Source organism: Mangifera indica, chromosome 10, assembly GCF_011075055.1.
Source record: "Mangifera indica cultivar Alphonso chromosome 10, CATAS_Mindica_2.1, whole genome shotgun sequence".
Taxonomy (NCBI): Eukaryota; Viridiplantae; Streptophyta; class Magnoliopsida; order Sapindales; family Anacardiaceae; genus Mangifera; species Mangifera indica.
In genome coordinates this window covers 10,847,798-10,869,443 of record NC_058146.1, presented here as the reverse complement: position 1 = coordinate 10,869,443, position 21,646 = coordinate 10,847,798, and the positions used below count along the sequence as shown (strand labels likewise).

At 28.7% G+C, this 21,646-nt stretch overlaps 1 pseudogene; it reads right to left on the bottom strand.

Annotated features, from left to right (window-relative positions):
• The window catches only part of LOC123226729, a 60,727-nt pseudogene extending 39,337 nt beyond the window's left edge, over window positions 1-21,390 (bottom strand).
• Between the last annotated feature and the right edge of the window lie 256 nt (window positions 21,391-21,646).

The following is a 21,646-nucleotide window of genomic DNA, read 5'->3' as shown; positions in this document are numbered from 1 at the left end:
CAAGCACACATGGCAGCATGGCTACTAGAAAGTTGGACAAACCCAAACCTGTCTTCCTTGCATGAGTGCATAGTCAAAGAAGAAACTGCCCCCGTACACCAAGCACATAGCTGCATAAATTGGCCCAAGTCATTGAATTTGTTGATTTGTCATCATAATTCACATAAAACAAACTTAAAACATACCTAATCTTTAATGTTGGCTTATCTATAGCACAAAAGTTGCCTTGATGAAAAGTTTATTCCAAGAGTTTTGAATGATTGTACAAATAGTATCCTAAGAATCAAAACATAATAATATGAAGAAAAAAAAATCATTAACAGTAGCACAAGTCATCAACACCTATTCTTCACATACATTAGTATCTTTTCCAAAATGCAAACAAAGGCAATATAAAGATAACACATAAACAAAGATTAATGTAGACCACTTCTCAAGCTAATTGAACAGACAACCCTCTAATATTGTTAAACAATGCCTAACATCTCTCTGCATCACACAACAAATACTGACCATCTAATATGACAAAACACTTGAATCCATTATTATACAATTTTAATTTACTAATCAAAGATATTATTTTGTGGAACTCAAAAGCAACATATAGCCAAGACTTTATTTTTTTTCCTATTTTTTTCCAAGCATCAAAACAGAATAAACTTTTATTACTCATTTAAAAAAAGAAAAGAGTTTAAGAGGGGATAGAAGGGAACAAACTATTTTGTATTCTATCTCACCATAGAGTATTTTTCAAAGAAATGTCATATCATGACACAACCCATTTTGTACTTTGAAGCCATTAAAACATTACATCATAAGTTTAAAGTAATGGCACAGGACAAAGAGAAGATGATGTTTAATGCTAATAGTTTCTAAAAATGTGAAAGAAGAATCATGAAAGCCTTATGGCTTGTAATAATATATGATTAAGATCACACTATTTTGACTCATGTAGCATTGAAACAAGCTGCTTCCATGGAAAATACATGTCCATTGACAATGACCAGAACCCCTAACTCCTCTGTAATAAAGCAAGATTCTTTCAACTAAACTACCCAAACCAAATTCCATTTCCAATAAGGTTGAATCACCATTTTCCACCTAACAATCTCTTTTACCTTCCCTAGATCCACTATAGAAAATGACACATACGAGCAGTTTCACCTATTTGCCACATTAACTTGATTCAAAAGAAAGAATGAAAGCATAGAGACTAGAAAGATAACTACAGTAACAATGACATAGATCCTACAAACTTGCTCATGAAAAAATAATAGATAGTGTTGCACAAGATTTTTTAAAAAATCAAATTAAATAAGTTATCAACTGTCAGCATATACACATAAATATATTAAATTGGACCTATAAGATTAATCAACAACAATTTCTTTTACCTGGAATTGTCCACTGGCTCAGATGACATAATAGTCATGCTGTAAACACAAAAAAAAATGAGTCATATATAGTAGCCATGCTCTGTAATTAGCTTTAGCATAAAAGATAGAGCATAACAGACACATGATATACATAAGACGTTTTACATTTGTTAATTAGGTTTGACTAAAATTTTAAAAAATCAATTAATACCATAGACTCAAATAAACCTTGCCTAAAACTATGAACACATCAATTCGTGTTAACAATACAAAGCAAAGTCATATGCAACATAAATGATCGTCCAAAAATGAACATGAAACACGAAATCTAACCATATGGAAGGTCTGATAAAGGACAATAAAATAAAAGTTAAGAAGCCAAGAAACTAGTTAGGTCAAGCTTAACTAAGTTGACTTACGACTTTTTGCACTCATTCCGTAGATATCAAACTGGAGATGAATCATATATCAAAATGAAAAATTTTCTCTAACAAAATTAAATATGGAAAACAAATTCTACAAAAAAAATCACAAATGGAAACTAAAAAAAAAAAAACACTTCGAAATTCATAAGCTACCACAAATTATCACATAATATATAGGTTAAGTAATATGATTACTAGTGACTGCATATTTTTGTGGTTTCATCAGCCGCATTTGCCACCACCATAAAAGAATCGGCATTATGTCATTTCTAGATCAGAAAGAAAAACTGATAAAAAAATGAAATTACAGAAAGAATTCGCACGAGATTAGAATTAGTAAGTGAAGTAGTGATAATTCAGAAAAGGATTTACCTTCAAAGAGGAAGAAATGTGATTTGATTTTGGAGCCTTGTTTTTGTAAACGCTATTTTTTGGATTTCAAAGAAAATTAGTGAAATAAAAATAATATAATTAAAAAAAGGAACGAAGAAGGTTGCCATAAAACTACCTATTTGAATTATAAATTTGTATCTAACTTAGTTATGAATTTAAATTGAATCGAGATCTAAATTTGAATTATTGATCAAAAATCAGTCTGAAACAAACATCTTTTAACTCAAGGTTTATTTGATTTAAAATAATATTTTAGGATAAAATTAAAATTTTGCCCCCAAAGTAACATTTTTAGACGAAATTAAAATCATCCCTAAAAATAAATCCTACATTTTTGGAAATCCCCAAAATTATCTTTCAAGGAAAAAAATAAATTTGTATCCAAAAGTTACATTTTAGGACAAAAATAAAATCATTTGTAAAAATAAATCTTATGTTTTTTTAGATGAAATTAAAATTTTCCTTAAAAATAAGTCTTAAATCTTAAATTCATTCCTTAAAATAATCATTTTTAGGCAAAAATAAATCCTCTCTAAAATTGTTATCCTGTGACGTAATTAAAAATGCGCCAAAAAATAAACCAAATTTTTAGGTACGTAATTAAGATTTCGTCCCCTCAAATAATTGTTTTGGGACAAAAATAAAATTATCCCTAGAATTATCATTATTTATGGGCAACATTAAAAAATGTCCTTAAAAATAAATCTTAACTTATTAGGAACGAAATTAAAATTTCATCTCTAAAAGTAATATTTTAAACAAAATTAAAATCGCCTCTAAAAATAAATTTTATGTTTTTGGAGATAAAATTAAGATTTGTCCCTAAAAGTAACATTCTGAGATGAAATTAAAATCGTCTTTAAAAACAAATCTTATGTTTTTTAGATAAAATTAAGATTTCATCCCCTAAAGTTATTATTTTAGGACAAAAATAAAATCGTCCCCGAAGGTAACATTCTAAGACAAAATTAAATTAGACACTAAAAGTAAATCATACATTTTTTTAGGACAAAATTAAGATTTTGTCCCTAAAAGTAACATTCTAAGACAAAACTAAAATCGTCCTAAAAAATAAAACCTATATTTTTGCATTTTGGGACAAAAATAAAATCATCCCAAAAAGTGACATTCTAGAATGAAATCAAAATTATCCCTAAAAATAAATCTTAACTTTTTGGAGATGAAATTAAGATTTCGTCTCTAAAAGTAACATTCTAAGACGAAATTAAAATCACATTTAAAAATAAATTCTATGTTTTTTGGGACAATTAAAATTTCATCCCCTAAATTTATCATTCTAAGACAAAAATAAAATTGTCCCTAAAAGTAACATTGTAGAATGAAATTAAAATCGTCCCAAAAAATAAAACCTATGCTTTTGGGGATGAAATTTTAATTTCATCTCCTAAAATTATCATTCTTGGATAAAAATAAAAACATCCCTAAAAGTGACATTCTAGAATGAAATCAAAATCATTTCTAAAAATAAATCTTAACTTATTGGGGACAAAATCAAATTGTCCCTAAAAATAAATTCTATGTTTTTGTGGACAAAATTAAAATTTCATTCCCTACATTTATTATTCTAGGACAAAAATAAAATTGTCCCTAAAAGTAAAATTCTAGGACAAAATTAAAATCGTCTCTAAAAATAAATCATACGTTTTTTAGGACGAAATTAAGATTTCATCCCCTAAAATTATCATTTTGCGACTCTAATTAAATTGTCTGTAAAATTATCATTTTGGGACAACATTGAAAATGTCCTTAAAAGTAAATCTTAACTTATTGGGGATGAAATTAAGATTTCGTCCCCTAAAATAATTATTTTGGGATAAAATTAAAATTTTGTCTCTAAAAGTAACATTCTGGGATAAAATTATAATTGTCTCTAAATATTTTGTTCTTAAATTTAATATTTGTTGTAGTATAAAAACCATTCAACAATAAACCAAATCCATAGAAGTCAATACTATTATATGTATATTTTAACCAAGTTTCTAGAGGAATTCAAATTATATCTTAGTTTAAGTAGAACAAGCACTACGACCAAAAATTCATTGAATATCTAAAGCTTATAGGACTTTATATAGGTATAGGATCTGACAATCTTGCAAAACTAATTTACTTATGTTTATTCCTTTTACTACACCCCTAGTATTATTGCCTACATAAATCCATCTCATCTCTTTAAAATTTGATCAAAATTCCACAAAAACCCCTTTATCATGGGCTACACGATTTGTGGTTCCTAAATCTAGAGTCCATGTAGAATAAGACTCAGTTAATTGTATAGTACTAGAAACTAACGTTTCATCACTTAAAGTAGAATGAGACAATATCTTTTTTAGCTTCGTGCACTCACGGGCGATATAATCTTTATTGCTACAATTGCAACATGTCATCTTGGTTTTGCCTCTTCTTCTAGCATGTTTATCACTCTATATTGTTTTAATTGCTTGTTCTTACAATTTGAGCCTTATTTGACCTCCTTTCTTTTCTTAGACTTGTACCACTTACATTTGAAGCCATAAATAACTCTTGGAACTGGATTTTACAACGTATGCATGAGTACTTGATCCAAATACCTGAAAGCACTCGTCCTTTAGCTTAATGCGATGAGAAATGTCAATAAAAGTCTTTATATTCTCATTATGGGTCATACGCACCTTCATATGTTCCCAACTATCAGGAAAATATCGTGTTCCTACATGAACCTATATTTCATCTGTCAAGTTGTGTCTAGTTCACTTCGGCTCCATAACTATAATTGACATGTCGCTCAGATATTATTTCATTGACTTGTTGAGGACCTTTTTATATATGTCAAATTTGACAATAAACTACCTTCGTTTGGGGATTGTAGTTCCTCCAAACTTTTCTTTCAAAACCATTCTTATGACATATACAATTAGGCATTACTAGTACTCTATACCAAATTATCATTCACGAAACTGGTCAAGATACCACATGTAATGAAATCTTTCTTTTTACATGTGTGATATATGTCACATCATGTTTGTGTAAGACACTATTCGGGTATCTACTCTTTAATCAGCTATGGCTTTTCCATAACCTCATTTTACAGCCTTGAAGACATTTTGCCCATCTAGGATGTAGTGTATCTTTAAATGTCATATGTTATAATTATCCCTATTCAATCTCTTGGCCTTATTCAAGTCAATAATTTGTAGAATGGCTTGATTAATTAGATCATAAAGACATATCAAACACAACATTAATTATTGCAATTACATACACATCAATTATCATAATTGCACATTAAAATTTAAAATATTTCACATAAGACACAAAATCAAAAGTTCACCATATTTCTAATTATCTTTCATGACTCAAATGTTTGACATTTTAAAATTCAATCCAATTGCGTTAATATTAATTTCTGGATAAGAATTTCATTAAATCCTACAAATCTCAAAATTCCCACATTTAACATTTATAATATGTGATACAACAAATGCAACACAACTATAACTAGGACCATTTCATCATCTTGTACAATTCTTTGAGTTACTTTATTCACAATAAGGTCTCTATGATAGGCCAAATGTCTCATATTTCATTGATTAAGAAATAGCAATAAAGTAGTGGGTTTTTTTTTTATATTTATTACTATGCACCACTTTTTAGCAATTTGTAATGTATCCACATAATCCCAAAAGTTCTTCACATTATTGTCCTGAATAACATCATTTATTACATGAGTCTAATGGTCATGCATGAATATAATTAGGCTATATATCATCTCTTTTCGAATTAAGAGAATGTGACTTACTTTTTAGTCTAAATCTTTATTTTATATATATATATATATATATATATATATATATATATATATATATATATATATATATATATGTATATGTATATGTATATATTAGATTGTCAGTTAATCATACCTTATATTATATGTAATGGTCCTTAGTTAACAAGCTTGTGTGAATTAGAAATATGTGTTTTGAAATACCGATATGTGTTTACATAAGCTGAAATGAGGTATTACTTGCTTTTACTCTTTGTATGACCTATAGATTTTGTTCAATGCATCGATCTGAGCATAAAATAGTTGTTGCATATTGGAAGCAAGCATTCATGCACTTTGGCACACTTGAAGCAATAATCCACAACCTGTCACACACCAAAACATGGTCCCACACACCTCCACAAGTTGAAATAGTCCAGTATTACTAGTACTCGTATAATGCATTCTTATGACGTATGCAATTGGGCAACTTGCAACATATTTTTCAACTCAAATTCCAATCTGGATTCATAACTCAAATGCATTATGTTCAAGAGCGTGTGTGAGACTTTCATGGGTACCTTTTAGAAGTCATTAACATCCCCGATAAGCAGATTTTCCAGTCTAAATATGGCTTGTCATCTAGCCCAAATATGTATAATATATAGTATTACAATGTAGTCTAAACAGGAATCCTAATCCTCTGAAATAAGAAAAATAATAAATAAATAAACTAAAATTCTAATCCTATGAAATATGAAAATAATAAATAACTAAATTGGAATCCTAATCATATGATGTAGGAAAAATAATAAATAACAAGTCAAAATCAAACTGAATCAAAATTAAATTAAATTAGAATCAAATCTGATTAGAATTAGATTAAATAGGAAGATGTTTAACACTCCCCTATAATTACAGCGAGAGCTCTCAAAGCTACAATTGGAGACAGAAGCTGAAAAGTCAATTGCTTTAGGAGAGAGAGAGAACACGTTAGAGAGAAAGGTTGGGCTTATGTTGGCTCAATTTCATGCAACCAAAGATAGAAGAAAGATGTTTCCAAAAAGAGAATCACAAACCATTGAAGACAATGGGGATTGAAAGTAATACCATAGTAGTAGAATTAATAGTGATTGAAAAAAGGTTCGAATTAGCTATTAAAAGAAAAAAAAGACAAACAGTAAACAAAAAACTTGGTTCATTTCAAAAATAGAGAAATGATGGGACATCAATAGTATGGGTGATAAAACAACCAATAATAGAGAGATGAAAACAGGTGCTCAATAGTGTGAGATAAGAGCTGGTATTTAATTATGTGAGAGACTAGAGTGATGACTCAATTGTGAGAGAGACTAGAGTGAAGGCTCAATTGTGAGAGAGACAAGAATAAAGGCTCAATCATGAAAGAGACGAGAGTAAACGCTAGGGAAAAAGAAAATTCAGTTTTCAAAATTGAAGGCCAAAAATGGATATTAACCACTCTAATACCATGTAGAATTATGAATTGAGTTATAAATCAAATTAATATTATTGACAAAATATTGTATAATATATAGTATTACAATGTAGTCTAAACAAGAATCCTAATCCTATAAAATAGGAAAATGTTGGAAAATAATACCAATTTTGTAAATTATGAAAATAATTAATTACGTGCCCAAATTACATTAAATTAATCATTGGGTGATCCATAGCATTCGATACATTATTACTTTTATATCCACAACATAGTTTGCTCATGTACTTGCATTTTTTTGAAAAGAGGAACTTTTGTATTTTGGTGTTGGGAGGAGTAATAAACATTAAGAGTAAATATTAAATAATAGTAAAGAATCTAAGAGTATCAAAATAGGGTGAAACTCATAAAGTCTTACACAGTGAATGAGCAGGGATTCATCCTCTCACTATTTCAATTGGTCAACTCATTTATGCACCCATGGTATCAAACATGTGTTACAGTATGTATTTTCTATAAATGTAATTACATCAACGTTGTACAGATCTTAGTTTAGTCACTACACCTAGCACCTTACTTAAATTCTTGATCATCTTCATACTCATAACTATTAATTAAGAACTCACATCTGATTGTCAAAAGTTATTTGGACAAGGGGAATCCAAAGTCATTATCAATTTTGTCTATTCATGACCTCATATTGATTAATCATCAAGGCAACATTTCAACTAATAATTCATTTCTTGAGCAACTTGTCTCCTCTTTTTGCCCTCTCTCAGCGTTATTTTTCTCAAGAAATATGTCTTACCTTTACACACTCTCTTAACACCAAAAGTGACTATTCATATGAGTGAGCCAATCTTAAACTTGTGTGCCATTATAATTTTATTGAGCTTTCAAATAAAATGATGTGTATATAGTGAAATAACATGAATTTCAGGATGCAAGTTCAAAAACAAAAATGATCTTGAATTCATGGTTTTTAACATTATGTTACTAATACAATATATAAGATTAACAATTTATCAATCACAATTTATGCAATCAGAGATTTAACATGTGCAAAATATACATCTCTTAGAATAAGTTTAGTTAAAGGATCAGTGACCATATGATATGTAGTTTTATATTGTACACTCACTTTCCTCTTGGAAATGATGTCAATCATAAAATTATGTATAATGTCGATATGTTTGATTCTATAAAATTTAGAATCTTTTGTAAAGCTATCCCGACTTGATTTGATAGTGAACAACTGTTACTCCAACAATATTATTTTGTATACCCAAATTCAGTAAGAATCTTCTTAACTGAATAGTTTCTTGCATAATCACTAAACAAGCTATATACTTGGTATTTATTATTGATATGACTATGCTTGTTTATTTCTCACTATTTTATGATATAGACCCTTTTTATAGTAAGAAAGCATAGCTAAAAATGTGTTTGTGTTGGTCTAAATTACCTCCCCAACTGGCATTTAAAAAGCCAATCAAATACAAATTTGATCATTGATAACATAAACAATAATCCACAGTATCTTTTAAATATCTTAATTATCTTAAATGGGTTTAGTGTTCTAGTGCTCTTTTTCAAGATTCAACTGATATCAACTAACCAACTTGATAACAAAAACAAATTTCTAAGCATGTACGCACCATAACATATATAAGGCATCTGACGACATTTAAAATAGGATACTATTGATATTTCTCTTCTTTCATCTTGAGTTTTGGGACATATCTCTTGATTGAATAGTTTGCCTTTTGGCATAGAAGTATCAATGGGTTTACAGTTTACCATGTTGAATCATTTTAGTTACTTTTTAAATATAATGCTTTTATGATAAAATCAAAAGTTTTTTTAAATGATCCCTTTTGATTTTAATTCTTGATCTGTAATCTACCACACCTATATCCTTCATGTCAAAATTCATAGATAATCAACCTTTAATAGTTATCATATACTTCAAATCGTTTTCAGCTATTAACACATTATTTATGTACAAAGATAAAATTACAAATTTATCATTAGACTTCGACATATAGACACAGTAGTCATGTTTAATCATCTTAATGTCATAAGATTTTATAGCCTTGTGAAATTTCAAGTACCAATGTCTAGATAACTGTTTCAAGTCAAATGTTGATCTTTAAAGTTTGCACATTTTGCGTTTCTGACCTGTAATAACAAAATCTATAGATTTTTTTGCATAGATTTCTTTGTCAAGCTTTTCACTAAGGAAAATTGCCTTGGCATTCATTTGATGCAACTCTAAATCAAACATTTCACTATAGTTAGAATCAAACAGATTGAAGTGAATTTTATAACTTGCAAAAACATTTCTTAGTTATTTATACCTTTTTATTGAGTATAACTTTTTATCACAAGATGAAGTTGTATCTATTTATTGAGTTGTCTACCTTACGTTTGATTTTGAGAATCCACTTTTTCCCAATAGGTTTTTGACCCAATAGTAAATCAACCAAACTCTAAATTTAGTTTTTCATCATCTTGGGGAGTGGTTATGAAAACCTCATTTTTAATTTTAAAATGTCATTCAGGTACTTTTGGATGTCTACTCCTATGTTATGGAAGATCATAACTTCTACTATCTAAAATATATCAGAATTTAATCTCACTATTTTTATTAGGTTGAGATGGATGAGACAAGCAATTAAAAATTATTGCTTCCAAAATAGGTTGGAGCTCAATCTCATTTGCTCCCATTATCTAGAACAAGTATAGATACTACCTTTTGAGACTCAACTAATGGTCAACGAGATGTACTTATCCCCATTATTCTTCCATCTCATATAAATGAAGACTTATATCAGTATCACACCAATTAGAAAAAACATCTTTTATAAATATAACATCTTTTGATATGATTTCAATTAATATTCCAATAGAATCCTTCCTAGTGAACACATACCTTTGGAGTGTTTAACGTATCTTATAAAAATATGTTTTTTTCTCTTGGTCCCAATTTTTCAAACTTATGGGAAAGAGTCATGGATAAACACTGCTAACCTATGAAGTCATAATTAATTTAACTCAGGTTTCCTACTTGTCAATAACTCAAAGGGAGTTAAAGTAACTGATTTAATAAACACTCGGGTAAGTACATAGGTAGCAGTTAACACACATCACCCTAAAGTGATATTGAAGATTTGTCTACGCCATCGTTAAATTAACTATTTCCATTAGAGTTCAATTTCTCTACTCTACTACACCATTTTGTTATGAAGTTCTAGGAATTATTAGTTATATTACTATTCCTTTTTCATTACACAGTTCCTTGAAGTTTTCAAACAAATTCTCAAAACTTCAGTTAGTTCTTAGAGCTTTTATCCTTTTGCCTAATTGATTCTCAACCTAATATATATTGTCTAAAGAAGTTTATTGCTTCTGACTTATAGGAGATAAAGTAGATATGACCAAATCGAGTATACTCATATGTAAAAGTAATGAAATATGAGGCAACATGCCTTGCTTTAGCATTCATAGGACCACATATGACTAAGTATATGAATTACAAAGAAAGTTAAGCTCTTTCAGCTTTGTCAAATGGGTTTCTAGTAATTTTTCTAACAAGGCAATACTCACATATAAGCAGTTCAAGTTATATGATAGTTTCTAATAATCCTTCATAAGGCAATCTATTCATTTTATCTTGGCGAATGTGTCTTAATCTATCATGTCATTTGTTTGCATTCACATCCATACCTTTGGAGTAAAAAATAATGAAAAACTAACATTATCATTATCATAATAAGGGTGTCTAAACCTATAAAAACCATTCAACAACAAACCAAATCTATAGACGTCAATACTATTATATATATTTTGAGCAGGTTCCTAAAGAAAATCCAATTATATCTTAGTTTAAGTAGAACAAGTACTAAGACCGAAAATTCATTGAATATCTAAAGCTTATAAGACTTTATGTAGGTATAGGATCTGACCACCTTGCAAAACTAATTTACATATGTCTATTCCTCTTACTACATCCTTAGAATTATTGCCTATATAAATTCATCTTGTCTCTTTGAAATTCAATGAAATTCCATAAAAACTCTTTTATCATAGGCTATACAGTTTGTGGTTCCTAAATCTATAGTCCATGTAGAATAAGACTCAATTAATTGTATAGTACTAGAAACTAACTTTTCATCACTTAAAGTAGAATGAGACAATATCTTTTTTAGCTTCATGCATTCACAAGCGAAATAACCCTTATTGCTATAATTGCGACATGTCATCTTGGTTTTGTCTCTTCTTCGAACATGTTTATCACTCTATATCATTTTAATTGCTTGTTCTTGTACTTTGATCCTTATGCAACCTCTTTCATTTTCTTAGACTTGTACCACTTACATTTGAAGCCATAAATAACTCTTGGAACTCTACTTTGCAACGTATGTATGAATACCTAGTCTAACTACCTCAAGGCACTCGTCCTTTAGCTCAATGGGGTGAGAAATATCAACAAAAGTCTTTATATTCTTATTATGGGTCATATACGCCTTCATATTCCCAACTATCAGAAAAATATCGTATTCTTACATGAATCTGTTGTTCATCTAGCAAGTTGTGCCTAGTTGACGTCAACTTTGTAATCATATTTGACATGTCCCTCAGACATTGTTTCATCGAATTATTGAAGAACTTCTTATATATGTCAAATTTGACAATCAACTACTTTAGTTTGGGGATTGCAATTCCTCCAAACTTTTCTTTCAAAACCATTCTTGTTACATGTGCAATTGGGTCTTACTAGTATTAGTATACTAGATTGTCATTCATAGAACTGGTCGAGATACCACACGCAATGAAATCTTTCTTCTTACATGCGTGATTTGTGTCTACATCGTGTTTATGTAAGACACTATTTGGGTTTCTAACCCTTAGTCAGCTATAGCTCTTTCATAACCTCATTTACGACCTTGAAGACATTTTGCTTATCTAAGATATAGTGTATCTTTAACTATCATACGTTATAATTATCCCTATTCAGTTTCTTGGCCTTATTCAAATCAATAATTTCTAGAGTGACTTGTTAATTAGATCATAAAGACATATCAAACACAACATTAATTATTGCAATTACATACACATCAATTATTGTAATTGCACATTAAAATTTAAAATACCTCACATAAAACACAAAATCAAAAGTTCACCATGTTCCCAGTCATCTTCCATGACTTAAATGTTTGACATTTTAAAATTCAATCTAATTGCGCCAATATTAATTCTAGATGAGAATTTCATTAAATCCAATAAATCTTGGAATTCCTATATTTAACATTTATAATATGTAATACAAAAAATGCAATACAACTATGACTAGGACTATTTCATTGTCTCATACAATTCTTTAAGTTACTTTATTCACGATAAGGTCTTTATGATAGACCAAATGTCTCACATTTCATTGATTTGGAGATAGTAATAAAGTAGTGGATTTTTTTTATATTTATTACTAGATACAGCTCTTTAGCAAGTTTTAATGTATCCACATAATCCCAAAAGTTCTTCACATTCTTGTCTCAACTAATATAATTTATTATAAGAGTCTAATGGTCATGCATGAATATAATTAGACTATATATCATATTTTTTCCAATTAAGAGAATATGACTTACTTTTAAGTTTAAATCTTTATTTTATATATATTAGATTATCAGTTAATCATATCTTATATTATATGTAATGGTCCTTAGTCAACAAGCTTGCATGAATAAGAAACATGTGTTTTGAAATACCAATACATGTTTGTATAAGCCGAAATGAGGTATTACTTGCTTTTAAGTTCTGTAGGACCCACTGATTTTGTTCCACGCATTGATCTGAGTATTAAATAGTTGTCGCACATTGGAAGGGACCATTCATGCGCATTAACACACCTGAAGTAATAATCCATGAGTTGTCACACACCAAAAGATGGTCCCAAACGCTTTCATGTGTCAAAATAGTGCTCTGATATCAATGTTGGAAAATAAACTTATCAACCCTAGACTCTAATACCAATGTTGGAAAATAATGCCAATTCTATAAATTATGAAAACAATTAATTGTGATCTCAAATTGCATCAAATTAATTGTTGGATGATCTACAACATACGATGCATTATTACTTTCATATCCATAACATAGTTTGCTTCATGTACTTGCATTTCTGTGAAGAGAGGAGCTTATGTATTTTGGTGTTGGGAGGAGAGGAAGAACCAAAAAAATCAGACTTAATCAAAATCATATTAAAGTAGAATCAAATCTGATTAGAATTAGATCAAATATGAATATGTTTGACAAAATTAAGCAAGCAACATACAACCATGTATTCATTCATGGGATTCTAGCCATTAAGAAACCATCTAAGGGGCCATCATCAAACCAACAATTCATACAAAAAAAAAAACACGTACATAACATATACAAGCACACACTATAAATGCATATTTCATCCATAAATATTCAGGATTCAAGTGTTTTTTTTCCAAGGTTTGCAACAAAAGTCCAATGCATAAAGCCAACAAGAATTAACCCCAAACATCCATAAAACAAGGGCAAGATTCATGAAATCCGAGAGAAGAAAGTGATGTCCCTGCTCACCTAAAATTTGCTCCAACAAAGTTAGAACAAGTTGGTTCTTCTTCAAGATTTTGGTTGTCCGAGAAAGTTCCCTACCTGTCAAATGTCTCCCCTTCAGTTATCAGAAGGTTGCTCTTTGATTTGCTACTTTAATGGGGAAGGAAAAGTGGTAGAATCCACCTTTAAACCTGGTGGGAAGTTGCTTAACTATGCAATACATCCCACCTCATTTAGGGTTTTATTTTTGTTTTTTGTTCTTTTATTTTTTATTTTTTGTCAATACATATTTGGGTGCTCAAATCCAAGACCCCTTTTATTTTTGACCTAATCAGAATTCTATTTCTGATTTTGACCTAGATTTGACCCAGTTAAAAATGAAAATTTAGGAAAATGGCATTAGTGCCTCTAGAGCATAACTAAGGATATTACAAATTCTAATGCATTTATTATGCGTTCTTTAGAAAAGAAAAGACTAAGAATATGTCATATTTGTCTATGTAATACAAAGACTCATTCTTTACATTTATACACAAATCAATATTATTACTTTTATATGCAGTCAAACAAATTTAATTTATACTATATATTAAATCAACAATCTTTAATGGAAAAACATGAGTTTTTAAAACGTGCTTTGATACCACATATAAGTCATAATTACATTTATTATAAATAAACAATTAAACATCAAACTGTCATATGCATGTAAATCACAATTTCATTCATGAAGATAAGTTAACCATCAAATCATTATACCCGTAAATCTTAAACTTCATGTTTCTTCACATAGTTTGAAGATAGATAAATTTATCTTGATCCATTGTATTTTAAAATGTATAAAACATAAAGAGAATTCATGAAAAATTCAAAAGATATTAATTTCTCTCAGTTGACTCATTTATTTAATGATGGATAAAAATAATTTAAGTTTTTCTATTTGTAAGTTGTTGCTATTAATATGTTGTAGTGTTAGTATGGTGTTAAGGGTAAAGAAGGGATCAACTTTTATTTATAAAGTAAATTATGACTTTTCATCAAAAATCATATACTTATAATTAATTACATCTTTCATTAGTCTGACCAATGTGGTTAAATGATCATACTTAGAATTGTGTGTATATTTTTTTAATCTCCTAATAATATGTGAATAATATTGAGCCAATAGATCACTTTGGTTTTTCTTCAATTGAGTGTGACATCTTTCATTATTTTATTATTCTTTCTTTTAATTTCACACCGAAAATAACACTCAAAGTTAGAAGCTATAAATCCTTTAATTTTATATATTATCTAAAGACTAGTACCGAAAATGTGCATATCATCTACATATATATAAACATATAATCACACATTTATCCTCAACTAGTTTAGAATAAACATATTTATGTATTTCAATAGAAGAAAAACCATCACATAGAAATGCATAATCAAACTTCTCATGCCACTATTTGGGTGTTTGATTTAGGCCATACAAAAAGACTTTTAAGTCCTCCCTGACACCACAAAATTATTTTCAAAATTAACTTGTTCATTTTGTGCAATTTGGTACATTAGAGATATATTAATTAAGTTGGAAATTACATTATAATATTTCTTGAGATTATGCAGTAAAAAATTAAAGGTTTAGGGGCGAGGGTGCAAAATTTGGTTTGATATTGCAGTCAAACTAAAAATGACCAAAATGACATTATTTTAATGAATTTATATCAAAATGTTTTATGTTCATATGCTTGACGATTCGAATACCCCATAAACTCAAATTCAAACTCAAGCTAGATAATACAAAATTCTTAGGTTCGAGTTTGAACTCAAACTCGCTAAACTAAATTCGTTTCAAACTTATTTAAATCGAGTCAACTCGACTCAAATCCATTCTTAAGAAAATGAATTGTAAATATATTATATTCTCATATGAAATTTTATCAAATAACTATCTTACTATTCAATAGCGTAGTCATTTCTCTCTCTCTCTCTTCCTTTCTATAACACTAAGTCATTACAAAATAAATTATTTTTTTCCATCTAAAACTTGACAAACCAAATAATTCCTTAAACATCCTTGAGCACTGGATTTACCAAACTCTTTCTCTATGGTCTGACGAACCTGTGTAAACAACACTGACCACATTTAAACATTCCAAAAATGTAGGAATATCCCTACGGGAGTCTTGGCAGCGGCCACATGAGGCCTCCAAGGCCACCGTACACCCAATTTTCCTCTTTTCATTTTAATTTTAACCTTCTTAAAACCCGATAAATTTGATGATTCTGGTTGGAAAAGGAAAATGATGTTGTTTGATATGGGGTGACTGGTGGCCATAGCTGCTAAATTTTGAGAATATTTTGGTGGAATTTGGTTGGATCATGGAATGAAACCCTTTCAGGTTTTGGTAAAGCCCTAACATTTTATTCATCAAAGGCCGAAAGACTATTTTTTCCATGCAGGGTTGATTCAAACTCAAATATTCACTTATTAATTATTAAAAATTTAAATAAAATTTTAAAAATTATAACAAATAATAAACCATTTTAAAGCTTGATTTTGGATAAACTAATTAAACTATTAATTATCAAATTTTCAATTTTATTTAAGAATTTGGACAACTTATAAGATATAATAATAAAATATATTGATTTTAGTTTACAAATTTATAAATCAAAAATATATAAATTTATAGTAGAGTCCACTTATTAGTTTACAAAATAAAAGTTATAGAATATGCATAAAATATGCTATCTCATGATTAAAGCAACAAAGTCAATATGTGACCAAAAATATATTATCTGATGATTAAAATAAAACATAGACACATGGTTAAATATTTGCTAAATGCCTTCAAATCTGATTGATTGGATAGGAGTTGTTGGATCACCAAAATCATAAAAGCAAACAACAACAAGAGGGGCTAGGCAGGTCGAATAGGCAAAGGGTTTTTAGCCATTGAATATGGAGCCTTATCAACAATGCCACCAATCCTTCCGCAAGAAGGGCATATGGTGAGTGTCCTCGCCGGCGATTGCACTAGTTTCAACACTTTGAGATTTGAAAGCTCTTTCTGCAGGAAAAGTCCAAGTTGAAGAAGAAGCAATGCCCGAGAAGAACATCGGCAATGCAAAAGAAAGGGTTGGAGAAGAGGTGGTTTTGGTTTTTATTTTTCAATTTATATTTTTTATCATGGAGGACCAAAGCAGGTTGAACCGGATTGGATTTTAGAAAACATCCATTAAATGGGGTTTTTAACTTTAGAAACTATTTAAACTATCGGTTCATGATTCAATTAATTTGATCCAGTTCTATAAATCATGAATTCAAGTATCCACTTTTCTGTTAAATTTCACTGTTACTGTCAAGAATAAAATTGTCATTTGAAATTTTATTTAAATTCATATTTTAAATTACCCTTAAGTTTTGAAATTTTATTTAAAAATTCACTGTTACTCTCAAGTTCTATAAATCTCATATTTTCTAAGTTAAAAAACTAACTCTTCCCCTCCCCAAATTTAGAGTTGCAAACTCTCATCTTTTTGTCATAAACAGTCACCCCCTTAGAGTTTTAAAGTTTAACCCTTATTCAACTTGGGTTTCCAAATCTTCATCTCTGGTGACTAACCTCCCATCACTGATTGTCGACTCTCTCCCTCCTACCTTTCTGATCGACTGGTCTTCCCTCTTCGACTGTCTTTGTCGAAGGGTCTTTGTTTAAGATAAAGACAATTTCGTCTTCCTCCTTGACGAAAATAGTCTGATAGCAAAGAATGGTGACCAAGAGGGAGAGGGAAGGGAGGTGGAAGAGATTTGACTGTTGTCTCCTAGAAATCATCATGGGAGAGAAGGGGAAAGAAAGCTGGTTCAATTGTAACTTTCTAAAATGTTAAAGAAAGCTGGTTCAACTGTAACTTTCTAAAATGTTAGGGGGCAACATATATGGAAAAAATTTTCAACCTTGGACTTGGAGGGGTGGAGTGGGTTTTTAAACTTAGAAAATATGAGTTTAGGGGATAAAAATAAAAAATTAAAAACTTAGGGGTAATAAAAAATATAAATTTAAATAAAATTTCTAAATGATAATTTTACCCTTGACAATAACAATGAAATTTAACAATTAAGCGCATGAGAAGTTAGGTTTGCATCAAACCTTGGGTGAGAAATAGTCATTTGGCCTTCATTAAATTGCAAAGACAAATATAGTATATAAGTTGAATGTAAGTAATATTATGTGTACACATTTTTTGTGTATAAAAATGTATTATCATTATGTGATTGAGTGTTACTTTATCTTTAATTCAAAATCACATATCATTTGTGTGTATAAATTATGTATAAAAAATATATATGCATAATTTTATTGTGAATGTAATTATCTCTTTTTTTAATCTTTAATTAAAAATTTCAAACAACACTCCCATACACATGTCAGCTGGATCAGATATACACACGACATGGTTAGACTATGTTTTTTTTTTTTCCCACTGTTCATAAATATGTTGAATGTGCTAACCTTACAGGTCATATGAACCATGTTAGGGGTTTTGGGGTATGGTTTGTGGATCAATTTGACACATTTTGTTAAAAAAATAAATTATTAAAATTATTAAAAACATATAATATGACAGATCGATTAGCAAAAACACACAAACTGATATACTATAAGACTATAAAGACATAACCTAAGAGCTTTGACATGACATGATACAACTCATAGGTACAATTGGCTGCATCAAATTTACTCTAATATAGCCTACTATTATGTTTGCACCTGCACAACATTTATGTCATATTTACATACATATAATATTATTTTTTTAATAATAATAAATAAAAATAATATAACATTTAGATTTTTTCAATTATCAATCTTATAATGAATATTTCGCTAGGATGATGGTGATATTTCTTATTAGATTTAATGTTTTCAAATTAACATTAAAATAATATAATTGATATTCACATTTGCACTATTATAAGTACATATAGACTTGTCTTCTTAAAAACATACTTCATGGAATTTGACATAATATGGTTATAAATTGTCAAATCATTATTTTTCACCCAAAGTTTGATGAAATGACATATTTATACATATTAAATTTGAAAAAACTAATTTTCTATCCACCTATTAAATTTTTTAACAAATCTTGTTAATTTTTTTAATAAAATTTCTGAAAGAAGGAAAAGCCCTCATGCTAAAAAAACATTTTATTTCCAAAATTTTATTAAATAATTTTATACTCTAATTTATATCAAATTCAATTAAAAATAATAAAAAATTATTGATACAAATATAGATAAGATGTTAATAGTATATAATCATATGTTCAAGGTCAGTTATAATTTTTAAATTATAAGAGGTGTAAAAAAATTTTTAAGTGGGGTTTTGAACATTTAAAATTTTTAATATATCTCTTAATAGTTTCAAAATTGACAATTATACCCTTTAAAATACACAATAAATAAGAAATATAAATGTCATATTACAAAATATTGAAATCATATTATATTTTCAAAATATATATGAAGTAAATATAATAATTTCTTAAATAAAATAGGAAAAATATATATTACCCCTTAATAAGTATTTAAAAAATAACATTAACACATTACAGGAGACCTTTATTATAATACATATAAAAATGAGATAAATATCTTTTTCATTGATAAGTTTACTTTAACAAATGAGTAAAAAATTGAGTTCTTTAAACTTAATAGGTGATAATTTGCCATTTATTGGAAATAGTCATTTGCCCATTAAGAATTATGCTAATTATATATTGGAGCCAATTAATTTATTATAAATTTATAGTATTTTAAATAAAAAAGATAAAATGACAGATAAAAATAAAAAAATTTCTTTAATAGCACGAAGTCTTAACCTTAAATTAAAAAGAGCTAAATTTTCAAAGATTTTGAAAACTTAATAGCACTTTTAAAAAATACTTAAAAAAAACTAAAATCTATAAAATATTTTCCATAGATTTAGTGCTATTAATCCTTTCAAGAGTTCTCCATACAATAGTTGGATTGCAAGGTATGGGGTGTAATCTAATTTAGTAATACTTTATGTATTAATGTATGAGTATTAATAGAGTAATATATTATTATGTAATTTAATAATTTTAAATAATAATTAGATTATTTAATCACATAATCATATATTATTTGTTAATATTTTTAGATTAATACTTTTATATTTGATTCTAACAAAAATAACTATAGTTAATTTAGAGTTTTGAAGGTAAAAGGTTCAAAGTAGAGTTGAACCTTTTAATTTAGTTTCAAAAGTCAGTTTAACTTGATTCAACTCAATTTCAATTATTTCAGTTTGAATTCAAGTTCAGTTTAAGTCGAAAGGGTTGAATCATTTTTAAAATTGAATCAAACCGAATTAGAGATAATTCAATTTGGTTTGATTTGTGAGCCAAAGAATAGTTCAACTCAGTTTAAACTTAACTCTTGACTTAATTCAAATTATGTCAAAATGATTTTGTTTTGTCCATTATTAGGTAAAACGATATTGTTTTATCGACAAGCTATGAACTCCAACTACAAATCTAAACAACGAATCTAAATCATAGATTTGAACTATAAACTTGAGTTAAATTTGAATCGAATATTTTTTTTAAGTAAAATTACTTTTATTTATATCAAACTTAAGTTGAAGAGTGTGTGCACGTGATCAATATAAAAAAATAATATATCTAATCTAATAAAATCTATAATTACTAAGTGCGAAAACAAACAGTTAGATTTTCATAGTATTTAATACACAAAGTTGACAGGTAGAAGAAGAATCACCTCAAGTAAAGGGCGAGGAGGAAGCGAGTCCTGAAGCATTTTGAGCTGAGAAATGTACTCCGCTGGAAGCACATCAGCACGTGCTGATAAGTACTGTCCAATTTTCACCCATAGGCCGCTCAACTCTACCATCAAATTCACAACCCTCTGAGCATTTCGCTTATGAGCCTTCTCCCATAATTCAGCTCTTTCAGACTTTTTGGTCCATTTCTCTTTCACCTGAACACCCTTTAATAAAAATTAACACCATATTATAAGTCAGTCAAATTTCCATCCACTTGGCATCAAGACAATAAGCAGTAACGAACGAACTTTACCTTGTAGTCCAGGAAAATCTTCAAGGCCATCCTGAGTACTTTCATGCGTCTTCTGTAAATGTTTCCCCATGCCATCTGAAATAATAACAATTACATACCCATTCAGCCTTAAGAAAATTTACTTCAATGCATTTGTATGAATATAACAAACACGCCCTTCAACACTAAAAAGGAAATTACCTGAAGGTCTGATGTTATGTGACTCGTTTTACAACAGGAGAACTTCTATTGACTTGGTTTGTTCAGTGCTCATCACCTGACCTCTATTATATATGTCATTAACAACCGGCTTCATTGCATTAAAAAAAACTGAGGGCCAATAGTCAGCAAACACATCATCAATTACTTTTTACAGAAAAGAAGTTAATTGATGAGCATATGTAGCGTGGAATGAAGGGGAGAGAATAAGGGTGTTTAATTAATTGGAAGGAGCGGCTTAAAGCTTCAATTATACAATTGATTTAAGTTAAAATATAGAAAAGATTATGATTAACTAAGATAATTTGTTCTTGATCTAGCGTGAAAT